A 13,866-nucleotide genomic window follows, 5' to 3' on the forward strand; every position below is an offset into this window, starting at 1 on the left:
TGGGTAATATTCCATCTGATTCTATCTTTTGGAATAGTTTGGAGAGTATTGGTGTTATATCCCCAATAAATGTCTGATAAAATTCTGCACTGAACCTGTCTGGACCTGGGCTTTTTTTGGTAGGGAGGCTTTGGATGACTTCTTCTATTTCTTTAGGTGTTATAGAATTATTTAGATGGTTTACTTGGTCTTGGTTTAACTTTGAGATCTTGTATCTGTCCAGGAATTTGTCCAGTTCCTCCAGATTTTCCAATTTTGTGGAGTATAAGTTTTTGTAGTAGGATCTCATGATTTCTTGAATTTCCTCAGTTTCAGTTGTTATGTCGCCACTTTCCTTTCTGATTTTGTTAATTTGGATACTCTCTCTTTGCCCTCTAGTTAGTCTGGCTAGGGGTTTATCAATCTTGTTGATTTTCTCAAAGAACCAACTTTTGGTTTTGTTGATATTTTCAATGGTTCTTTTTGTTTCTATTTGGTCTATTTCTGCCTTAATATTAATTATTTCTTGCCGTCTACTCTTTTTGGGTATATTTGCTTCTCTTTCTTCTAGGGCTTTTAGCTGTGCTGTCAGGTTGCTGATGTAGGGTCTCTCCATTTTCTTTTTGGAAGCACTTAGGGCTATGAGTTTTCCTCTCAATACTGCTTTCATTGCATCCCGTAGGTTGGGTATGTTGTGTTTTCGTTTTCGTTGAATACTAGAATATCCTTAATTTCTTTCTTTATTTCTTCTTTGACCCTGCTCTAGTTTAATAAAGCGTTGTTTAGTTTCCATGTGTATGTGGGTTTTTTGTTGTCTTTGTTGTTGTTAAAGATCAGTCATAGACCACGGTGATCTGAGAGGATGCATGGGAGGATTTCAGTCTTCTTATATTGATGTAGGCTCGTTCTGCATTGAATTATGTAGTCAATTTTCGAGAAGGTGTCATGGTGTGGTGAGAAGAAGGTGTATTCTTTTACTTTAGGATAATATGTTCTGTACATATCTATTAATTCTAGTTGGTTCAAAGTCTCTGCTAGTTTTGCAGTGTCCTTCTTCAGTTTCTGTTTCCATGATCTGTCCATTGGTGAGAGTGGGATATTAAAGTCTACCACTATTATTGTGTGGGGTGAGATGTATTTTTTGAGCATTAGTAGGGTTTCTTTTATGAATGTGGGTGCTTTTTTATTTGGAGCATATATGTTGAGGGTGAGAGTTCCTCCTGACAGATTTCTCCAGTAATGAGTAAAAAGTGTTCTTCCTTATTTTTTTGATAACTTTTGGTTGGAAATTTACTTTATTCGATATTAGAATACCCACTCCAGATTGTTTCTTGGAGCTGTTTGCTTGGAAGTTTTTTTCCCACCCTTTTATTCTGAGATAGTGTCTGTCTCTGTCTCTGAGATGAGTTTCCTGTATGCAGCAAAAGACTGGATTTTGTTTATGTATCCAGTCTGATAGTCTATGTCTCTCTATTTGGGAGTTCAGTCCATTTATGTTGATAGATATTAAGGAATAGTTGTTTCTGTTTCCTGCCATTATTGCTTTTCTGGGTTGAGTTGTGTCTGTGTTTTTTCTTCTTTTAGTTTTCTTATTTAGGAGTTTTCTTTTTTTACTAGGCTGTATTTTCCCTCATTGTATTGGGTTTTCCAACTATAATCAGTTGTAGTGCTGGGTTTGTGGTCCGATATTGTGTAAATTTTGATTTGTCTTGAAATATCTTCATCTCTCCATCGATGGTGATTGATAGTTTTGCTGGGTATAGCAGCTTGGGCTGGCACTTGTGCTCTCTTAAGGAGTGCATGATGTCTGTCCAGGCTCTTCTAGCTTTCATAGTCTCTGTTGAGAAATCGGGTGTGAGTCTGATTGGTCTGCCTTTATATGTTACCTGACCTTTTTCCCTTACTGCTTTTAGTATTCTTTCTTTGCTTTGGGCACTTGATGTGTTTACTATTATGTGTCGGGAGGTATTTCTTTTCTGGTCCAACCTATTTGGAGTTCTGAAGGCTTCTTTTATGCTCGTGGTCATCTCATTCTTGAGGGTAGGGAAGTTTTCTTCTATGATTTTGTTAAAGATATTTACTGTGCCTCTTAGTTGATACTCTTCTCCCTCTTCTATTCCTATTATCCTTATGTTCGGTCTTCTCATTGTGTCCTGGATTTCCTGGACATTTTGGGTTAGAAACTTTTTGTTTTTTGCGTCTTTTCTGGCTGTTTTGTCTACGTTTGCAATGTTGTCTTCTGCCCCCGAGATTCTCTTTTCGATCTCTTGTAATCCATTGGAAATGCTTGCTTCTGTGACTCCTGATTTCTTTTTTTGGTGTTCTGACTCTAGGGTTATCTCTTTTAGCGTTTTCTTTATTGTGTCAATTTCCGTTTTAATTTCCCTCTTCCATTCCTTTATTTCTTTGGTTCTCTTTTCCTCTAGTTCTTTGAGTTCTTTGAGTGTTTTTCTTGTTTCTTCTTTAAAAGCTTCTGAATCTTTTTGCTTTTCCTCCCTTTCTTGTTTAAGTATCTCTATCATCATCTTGAGGCATGTTTTCAGGTCTGTGTCTTCTTTCTCTGGAGTGTTTGGAATTCCGATGTTTGCTGTTATGGGAGAGCTGGGTTCTGGTGTTGCTAGATTGTCTTGGTTTCCTTTGGATATACTCTCTCTCTTTCTTTTTGCCATTTTGTTGTCAGTGATATGTTCTTGCCTTTCCCTTGTATCTGGTCTGTGTCCCTGGATCTCCACTGGTCCAGGTGTCAGATGGGCTGAGCCCTGTTCTATGCCTCAGAGTCGTCGGGTGGGAACAGAAGTTCCAATGTTCTGTTTCTGGTCACTGGATCAGGCTCGGCAGGGCAAGGCAAGGCAGGGGCGCACTTTCCGTGTGCACTCCGCAGAGATCTCTCTGCTCCCCTGCAGCTTACGTCTCCCACTCACCAGTTGTTTAGCCTTTACGAACTGCTGTTCCTGGTAGCAGATTGGCCAGGCTCAGCTCTGCGTCCTGTAGTCGCCTCCGGGTGGAAAAAGAAGTTCTAATTTTCTGTTCCCAGTTGCTGGATTGGGCAAGGCAGGGCAGGGCAAGGCAGGGGGTGCACTTTTCGTGTGCACTCCGCAGAGATCTCTCTGCTCCCCAGCAGCCCAGGTCTCCCACCCACCAGTTGCTCAGCCTCTCAAAGTTCGCTTTTCTATCCTGCTCTTTTCTCTGTCCTGCTTTTTATAAAAATATTTCCAAAATAAAATAATATTTATTTTGTTTGTTGTTCACTTTTTTTTCTGGAAATGTTCTAGAAGAGGAAGTTTTCTGGGATCTTTTCATTATACAGCTCAGAAAAATTTAAATTTTTACCACCAATTAAATTTGCTTTTCTCTTGAAGTAAAACTCACACACAAAAAAAGAAGAGGTATTCTATAATCATTTCTAAAAGAAAGATGCATAAAATAATTAGGACATTACTTGGGGGATTATAACAAATGGAAAATAACAAAGTCTCAAAACAGACAAAATGTGTTTCTCTTCATATTATCAACAATGAATCATGGTGTATGCATCATTCTCTTCAGATGTACAGCACTGCTCTCTGACCTGACAGATTCTGCTGTAGTTCTACCTTTTGTAACTGTGTTGTAACTACCAGCAAGAGTTACTGGATAGTGAGGGTCATGAGACTCCAAGTTCTCAGCAAGGAACTTAACTCTATCCTATGTGTTTTATTCATACACTTGAGTTTTATGGTCACTAAAGAACAAATGTCTAGAAAATGAGACAGTTGTGTGGCTTCATGGGAACTTAGTCAAAGTAGTTTGCTGTGTGTAAAAGAAGATGTGAGAGTACATGTTACCAAATATGCACCTTCATGTGGATATTTAAACAGATTTAATCTACAATGAAATTCCATTTCTTTGTTATTTGGTTAGTAGATAGAACATATACCCATGTTCAACCCCCACCAAAATTATAACGGGACAAAGGGAAGTAAAATTATACCTTAAAATTGTTCAATATCTTTGAGGAAAATATTTTAATTACTATGTTCTTGGGAAGGTAAAGTGGAGGCCCTGAAACCTTGACTCACGCTGAGATTTTGGTCCAATAGGATGAGCAGTCCTTGGTTAGTGCTCAGTCATGTGGGTGTTTTACATATCTCATAGACCTTCTGCATATAGGCACGAATTCTGTATTTGCTCCACAAAGCAAGATATTTAGAGCCACATGACCTCTGAGATGTTTTTAGTGTTCATGTCATCAGAGAAATTAACTCAAAAGTCTACTTGTATGTTTATGAGTTGTTGACATATGCAATGTGGTTTGAAGAAGGATTACATTGCGGAATATGAGAGATTGTTGTTAAGGCAATTTTTGACAAGAAATCCTGCAGAAATTTACTGCATCATACACAAGCTCCACATGTCAAGCTTGATAGAGAAAACAGCCATAAGTAAGTACCCACTTTGGTGTGCACTTCAAAGTACCCCAACATTACCATTACTACCACCAATACACACAGACACACATACACAAACAAATACATATGCACACATACACATATACATACACATGCATGCATGGGCATACACATACATACACATATATACACATGCACACATACATACATATACACATACACACACAAACACATTCACACACATGCATGCACCCACACAAGCACACATAGGTACACACACACACATGCATGCATGTGCACACACACATACACTCACACATAGACACCCACAAGCACATACACACACATGCAGATGAATGTATGCATGCACACATGCACATGCACACATACAGAACAACTCTGACATTGGCCTGTTAGTAACAGTGTGCCACCTAGTGTTTGTAGATATTGTCAATCACAGACAAGTTTATGTTGTCAGTCTTAGATAATAATAAATTTACAATTTGACAAGAATTAGTTCTTCATCCTGTTGCACCACGGCAGAAACACGTTTTTAAAGATTATATTAATTTTTAAATATAACTATTTCTACTGCAGTATAATAAATAATGTTTATAAATGCCTAGACAAATAGCAAGGCTTCATAATTAGAACCTAACATCATGTAACCACTGCTTAATTTTCAATACAAAAATCATTTGTTCATGATTTCTGGTTCAGAAATGTTTAGACTTGTGCAGCATTTATCTAGAACTGTCCTCTTATCTAGGAAGAGATATGCCTAAGATCCTGGGGAAGTAATCAAGATGCTGTGTAAGACAGTGCGGGGGCGATTCCTGCGCAGGATGGCACCCAATGGAGATTAAAGCGGGTCATTCACACACCACCGATCAGTTTCACTGCCCCCGTTATTTTCAAGTATCTAAGTGCATAGTACTAAAGCATGGGTGATAACGAGGTGTCCAACTGAAATGACTCATACCAAAAACTGGGTTTAGTTAAAATATTGAAATTCTAGCCCACAGAAGTTTGCTGGCTCTTCAATATTCAAACCTGGAGAGGACAAAGATTCCCTTTTGTTCCAATTCTATGTGAAGTTGCATTGATTCAGACACATTCTCATTCTTCATTCATTTAATCATTTATTCATTCAACAAATGGTGCCCACGAGCCCAGCGCAGGCCAAGACCTCCCTGCAGACATGACACATGACACCACTGGATGCACATCCTTCATCTTCACCACAGTTCACATGTGTGCATTGTTTAGCCCCATCTGCCTCGTCCCATTCCATGGCCTGTAACCACGGTAAATGTACCTTCACCCATACATGGGAGGCAGAGTGCAATGGATGAATCCTGGATGCCTTGATGACCTTCACCTGTCACTCCGACTGAGCCACACACCATTAAATTACTCTGTAATTCTCAGTCAGGGTGGACTCGGTGCTTACATCATTGATGCAATGATGCATTAGTTAGAGGTACATAAGATAAATAAAACAATCTTTGACCATTATCCTCTCACGAATTAGCCAGAAACATTAACCAGTGTTGGTGCTTTATGTAACTGCATGACAAAGTAGCTGTTGAGAAAACGGGGCACATGGAGCAGGTTGCATTGGATGGTGCAGTATGCCTTCAGCTTGATAGCCTGTTTAAGCTCCATCTTAAACAGAGGAGGACAATTTCACAGAGGCAGCAGGGAAAGAGTGTGAGAACAGATACACCAGAGAAACACTTTCAAAGAACAGGTAGGATGTGCAAAGTAGTGCAACTGCTTTCAAGAAAAGGCGACATGAGGGCGTGTCAGGGGAGGAGGCACTGTTATGATTGACAAGGTTGCTGTAGTTTGGAGAACAACTTATCATCTAATGTTCCTTCACTGACTGAGTTTCTAGGACTAAATCACAAAAGCATATACACTATAGAACTTTCTAGCGTGGATGTTCTATATGTGTATAGTGGTTTGGATATGCTTGGCCCACTGTTAGGAGGTGTGGCCTTGTTGGGGGTAGCATTTCTCTGTGGCTGTGGGCTTTAAGATCCTCCTCCTAGCTGCCTGAAAGTCAGTCTTCCCCTTTTTCCTTTGGGACAAGGTGTTGAATTCTCTGCTCCTCCTGTGATATGTATGCAAAGGTGCTGCCATGTTTCCACCTCGGTAATGATAATGAACTGACTGAACCACTGAACTTGCAAACCAGCCCCAGTTAAATCTTGTCCTTATGAGGGTATCCTTCATAATGGTGTATGCTCACAGCAGTAAAACCCTAACTAAGACAATGTAGAATAAAGAATAGTGTGATTGTCTTTTGTTATGTATTTCCTGCTCAGTAACGTGCTTCATTCATGATAAAAATACAAGTGATCACAGCTATATGAAGGGATAATCTCAAGAACAAAGAGATACTTTCATTCTGTCATAATAGACACAAGGAATCTTCCAGTTAAGTTCAAATGGCAGGAATTACAGACAGAACCTAAAAAGCTTTTATATGAATAATTTTTACTATAGGCCATAACATACAGTGTAGTTGAAAGGCTGGGAAATTAATGCAGTGTTGCCTTGCACCCGTTCATTGTCCCCAGCAATGTGTCTTCTGGATACATCTGCATCTCCATGACTGAGGGTTAGTCTGCAAGGAGAACAAAAACATAGAAACAGGCTTCCTGAGACAACAACAAAACATTAATTACTCTGTAGTTTCAGCAACACAAAGTAAATATTTTGGTTTGAGACTGGAGGGGTTAATGCCTGATCCACCTCTCCATGACCTGGTGAGTGTCAAAAAGCATACTTTATTCATCTTTTCAGTTCTTTTGTTCCTCCTTTATGTTATCCAATTGAATCCAGAATGTTGTATTATGTGGGCTAGTTAGAATCTTTTATACCTGAGTTTGTGGCCAAAGGAGTTTAATAACATAGAGAATTGATGACTGTCCATCATCAAGATATTGTACTAAGTGAGGGGCGGTCGATGAGAATAGAGTTAGATTCCTTCAAACCAATGGGTTCTTACAGTTGAAAATTTAATTGACTATCAGGCCAACATTTTTAGAAGTGCCACAATATCAACGATAAAACCAGGGTCTGCAAAGTTGTATATGAAGCTTAGACTGCAGTCACAGACACAATAATTGGCAAAGAAAACATACCAGCTGTCAATGTATTCTTCATATAGCCTGATTTTTTGTGCTATAATTTTAGGGTTTCTGATAGGATGGGTATATAGGTCATACAGTTTGATAGCATTTCTATTTATAGTATCATATTTCCCATTTATTTTTAAAGAAATACTTTTATAGGTAAAAATAAAATAAGACAAGTGCTAAGTGATCATTTAAAATATGATTATGCAGAAGGTACACTTAAAACAAAATTAGTTACTTGAGTTTAACATTTAAAGGATAAAAATATATGGAATAATTCAGGAAACCCTTGGCATTGTCATCTGGGTGAATTAAAAGGTTGTGGGGAACACATAAAATGAAATAACTCTGAAGGTATTTCTTACCTCCTTAGATGGACTTTGGAAAGTACAAAGATACATTATAAGAAAGGTATGCTTTTGGAAAAATTCACCCTAAAAGCACTCTGACAATGAGTTCTTACTTAGAGGAAATTCAAAGTTATGAGCTCAAATCTAATTTGAAGAAATAAAACATAAATGGTCCTACATCTACACTTCTTCCTCTAGATCATTTCTACAATTAGGAAACAAAGATGGTGTCCACAGTTAAGATGTAACTACAATTTCCATGATTTCTAAAGGTTTTTGGACTAAGCAGTTTCAGTTGTGTGATTTGAGGAAAAGCACCTATGAATAAAAGCTTTGCTAAACTAGAGTAAAATCAACACCCTCCCTTCAGTGGGCTCCTGACTGAGAATGATTCTACTTCATTATAAGAAAGAGGATAAACATTTTAGGCTCAATAAGAACATAGTTATATCCATATGTTTCCAACTTTGCAATTTCCAATTCTATACAAAAACAGATTGAAGCAACATTTACAGTAATAAAATGGGTAAGCTGTTTTGTGAGACATAAGTGGAATACAATATTTACAAAATGATGTCAGAAGAACAGCACTGCTAAGGTTAACAAATGTGTCTTCATGGACTCAAGATACCTGTTTTCAAATTATTGTAACCCAGCATTTTACATGGTAGGTAAATAACACCCACTTTCTTTGTTTATATACAAGGTGCCCTAGAAGTTTGGGGAGTTTGAAAGTTCAACCATAATGAAAACATTCCAAAACTCAGCTGTGAACTCAAAAGTCTCTGTGTGGAGATGTTAGGAGAAATTGCCACATCCCATCTCACAGTGTGAGCATGTTCATGAAGAAAGAAGCTCGATTCATAATTTCATTGACTTATGTCTTTAAGATGCCAAACCGTAGAAATGTGAAGTTAACAAAATAAAATAAAAATAAAGAAAATGAAATTATTATCAGAAACAATTCAGAAAGTAACAATTTTGTTACAAAAATGTTAACAATTTTGCAGAGACATGTGTTAGCCACTTAAAGAAAGAAACTCTAGAAGTTTAAATGAAAGCTAGGAATCTTCTAAGATTCTATCAAGTAACTCCAGGTAAAGATAAAGACAGCGTGTAACAAAATTCAACAAATAATCAGCAAGGTTTATTTACCATTGTGTTCCTGATATGATAACAAACGGTAGTTGTAGTGGTCACAATGCTCATGGTGGTGATGGGGGTGATAGTGATAATGTTGATGTTGATGATGATGATGATTATGATGATGATATGATGATGATGATGATGATGATGATGATGATGATGATGATTATGATGATATGATGATGATGATGATGATTATGATGATGATGGTGATAATGATGAGGATGATAATGATGAGGATGATGATGATGATGATGATGACGATGGTGGTGATGGTAATGATGATGATGGTAATAATAATTATAATGGTAGTGATCCTGGTGGTGGTAATGATGATAATATAATGATGATAGTTCTGGTGGTGATGATGATGATGTTGGTAGTGGTAAAAATGATTGTGATGATGATAGTGATGGCAGTGACTATGGTGTTGGTGGTGGTAATGAGGATAATTACCTATTATTAAGTTTCAGTCTCTTCAAAGCCTCAACTTAATCATCCATTACGCATACACCTGTATTTGTAATAAAAATAATTGTGTGGAGAAAAAAATAACTTCATACATCCATCTAATATGATTAAATGAAGATTATTGCTATATTATTTTTATATTACATAACAAATTAACAAGATGGAGGTGATAAAGGCCACACAAATTTCAATAAGTAGACTGTGAATGGAAGCTAAGGAACAGTCTGTAGCAAGTTCCATTTTTAAATTTACCATGTTTGATATCTGAGAAGGACCAGAAATAAGAACTTGGGTACATATATTAAAAAGTATAACCCTTTCTAACTACCATTAGATCATTGTTAATTTACATTAGCTGGTTTATTTATAGTTGTCTTTTAGAAGGGGTCTGCTTGATACTTGAGAGGTGCTATGGAATCGGGCAGGGTACACCATGGCACAAAGTCCTATGAAAGATGCTTTGGCATCCAAGAATTTCTTTCTTAAAACGAATAGCTTTGAAAGCTAGAATACATTAAAAACATAAAGATATAAAAATGCAAAAATTTCAAATGATTAATCAATGAAAAATACAGAAATGAAATGAAAACAGAAAATGATTGAAGAGACCTTGAGCTTCAATGGTCATCTCTGCTTTATTCTGTGGGTTTTGTGTTCCTGGGGGTAAAATAACCCAGTCACAAAAGAACAGACATAATATGCAGTCACTGATAGTGGGATGCTAACCCCAGAGCCTCGAACTGCCCCCAAAACAACTCACAGACTGTGTGAAGTTCAAGAAAAAGAGAAAAGAAAAGAAAACAAACAAACAAACAAAAAAAAGTCATGATCAATCCTTACACTCCAAGAAAACGTTGACTAATTCTGGGTTACATCCTGTTTTACATGTACTTTTTGCTCATTGTAACTAGTAAGACCTTAATGCAGAATATCAAACCTTAAAAAAAGAAAAAAAAAAAAAAAAAAAAAAAAGCCAAGCACTGACACAATTGTATTTGTATACATTTATTCAAAACTGTTTAAAATTTAAATAAAGTTAAAAAAATAAAAATAACTAAGAAAATGAAAAAAAAAGAAAAAGAAAATGATTGAAGAGACCTTATGCTTCAGTGGTCACCTCTGCTTTATTCTGTGGGTTTTGTGTTCCTGTGGGTGGGGGGGTGTGTACACGGGTGTGTGTGCACATGTGTGTATGTGTGTGTGTTAAGATATAGACTTCAATTATTAATGTTTGTACTTTAGAATAGAGACTTCTTCAAGGCCAGGACTTTCTTTCTCAAAACCTCTGTATCTATTTCATAACCAGGACACAGGTAGCACTGCAAGAAATCCTGTCCGTACGCAACCAGAACACCAAAGTTCTTTCATAATATTGACTCAAGTAAAAACACAAATAGTATACAATGGCAAAAAAAGAACAAGAATAAAGTCTTTATTTTGTATTGTTGTTGTTTTGAGATGAGGTGTTTCTATATACCTTTTCCTGGATTTGAAATCACTTTGTTGTCTAAGCTGGCTTTAAACTCTCCAAGGCTTGCTACTGCCTCGTGAGTACAGGGAGTGTTAGCATGTATCAGCACGCCTAAGGGGAAGGAGTCAACTCTTTAAATAACAACAAAAAGAATGAAATTCCATAGTCAACACATAGTAAGGCTCTGGAAAAATGAAATGCCGTGACTGACACATAGTAGGACTGTGATGTACTCAGGTGAGAACTTAACTCATGAGTGGATAGAGATATATACTTATACTATTGACTGCATCTACTCATTTTTATATACTTGTACTTGATACTTAGTAGAGTTTAGTCAGGGTAGGGAATGCTGGCAACAGGGCAAAGATAGCCTTAATACACACAGTATTCTGCAGTTGACTGTAATTTAGGTGCAAGATTCTATTTACCAATTAAGAGTCACATCTGAGGCGACTGCTTTTCTTCTTAATATAACCGTTTTCACCCTTTGCTCAGCTGTGGACAGAATCCGGATAGTTGTCTCAGCTACTCTATATTCAGTTTACTATGCTTGCCAACATTCAGCCCAAATGAGTTTTTTATAGTAATGGGGAATAATACAAAGTGTATATCATTAACAGTGATATAATATGCTCATTAGATGTAGAATCATATTTGCTTGTATGCATAAGTCAGTGTATATGTGTATATCACCTGGTACTGACTACCAATGGGGGTTTTGTTGCCCTATGCTCTAAAGCATTTATTCCAACAGAGCTAATAAATAGTGAAGCATGAGAGATGCTAAGTTTGTAAAGTGCTTACTGCTCAACTATGATAACCCCAGCCCTCACATGAAAGTCAGGCACTTCAGTGTTTTTGTAACCATGGCATTATGGGAAGAGGGATTACATGGCAGAGAAACAGAAATCTCGGGGACTTGTGAAAATGTTAATCTATCTAAAAGAAAGAATCACGAGTTCTATAAAGAGACCAGTCTGACAAAGTAATAAAGTATAGAGCAACAAGAGAACCTAGTTCGGCTTCCACATGTGTGTACAGAAAGCACACTCACACACAAATGCACATGTGCATATATATGCTACACACATAAACAAAATAATTGTTTGGAAGTTCAGAAAAAAAGTAGGAAGTTAATACTAAAAAAATTGCAAGAATGTTTGTGAAAAGATATGTTAATTATGGATCTGGCCCTAATTATCAACTTGGTTTTCTCCTTTTCCCATGGTGTTTCTGTTCTGCTACAGCCTAACGGTAGCTGTATCAACACAAGTTTAACACTGTATTATGTATTCGGTTGACTAAACCTTTATTTTCTTCCAGAAAAAAAAAGTAGTTTTGTAAAATAAATACATGTATTTCTTACAGACTCGATATTTAAACAAACGTGCTCATTTCAGTGCATACATTGTTATTTTCCAGGTATCTTCTAAACCCATGCATCTAGATATCACTTTTTAATGGAGATGAAATAAGGTCAACAAATGAGGACCTACGGGCGACATGTGAAAGGTAAAGCAGAAAAGGAATGACACCTAACGGATGGGCTTTGGTCTGGAAAAGAAAACGTTTTGGAATCATGCTATATTAATCAGCTTAATTAAACGTGATAGTGGAATGACTAAATTTAAGCTTAGGCAAGGATACTGCCAACTCACTGCCTCAGGAGGGAAACCAGCTGATTGTTGTTGCCAAAACAGTACTCCTTCTAGTTTTATACAGAGCATTGAATATCTGTTCAGTATCAGAATCACTAGAAATTTTGCCATTTAGCTGAAAGTTATATTTTATAATATAGTCCTATTTTGGGGAAGAGTTAAGAAAAAACAATGAACTTGCCTTAGTCCTTTACAGACAGTCTAGAAATGTCGGCAATGAAAAGTTGAAGTTGGTCTATCTGTTCATCAGCCAAACCCAGTACAGAAACTCAGGACAAGGTCAGCTGCTCCTTCAACACAGACTTTCTCCTTTGATGTCATGAAATGCCTCTGAAGAGAAGCAACCACTTAAAGCAAAGATCCCTTCATTGTTCAGCTCTTAAGGCCTGTAAAGATAATCTTGTGTCCTGTGCTGCATACGGGGCCTAATTTATGATTGACATTCTGATGAAGAGCTGTCTGCCAGCATCTTTATCTCTTCGTCTCAGCTGAGTTATTGGTGAGAGAACATTGCGATTTCAGTGAGTATGCCATTTCCATTTTGGCTGCCCAGACACAGGTCACATACTTATAATGATTAAACAGACAGTAGCTGGCAACTGTGGGCTGAACTTTTACTACTGAACCACAGAGATGAGATGACAATGCTTTTAATGGCAGTGTGTCTCTCTTTCCTGGGTATTTAGGTCACCAGTGAGTACAATTTTGGCAGCTGCAGCCTTATCCCCATTTAGACATAGAAAAACGTGTCTAATTTGTGTCCCTAAATGCTCAGTGGTGATTGACAGCTCTCCATCAAGCACCAAGCACCTCACTGTGAGGCATGCACAGAAAGCTGAAGGGTCTTCTTCAAACACTGGGGCATCTGCAGAGAGTAAACTATTCTTAATTATTTTTCACAGGAGAAAACAGGTCAGGAAGATGGGGAGGGTAGGACAAAGAAAGGCCATTGTCCTCCTCTATTACCAATCTGCTTTGGGTGCTGCTAAGAGCCTTCAGTCACTGACAAGACATATCTTGGCTTAAGATGAAGGAAATAGAATTTAGGAGCACATGTCTGTGGCAATTCAATTTGATTGGACTCCAGTAAAGTTAATGCAATATGACTTGAAATCAGAGCAATTCAATTCCACAAAATAGATTCTCCGGTTTCTGGTGGCATCTTGGTCTCCACCACTTTTGAGGGCTGCACACAGAGAAGTTTTACACACTTAACTTTTTGTAATTCTATTGGGACTTTGAACTGCTTTT

Source organism: Micromys minutus, assembly GCF_963924665.1.
Source record: "Micromys minutus genome assembly, chromosome: 4".
In the NCBI taxonomy this organism is placed as follows: Eukaryota; Metazoa; Chordata; class Mammalia; order Rodentia; family Muridae; genus Micromys; species Micromys minutus.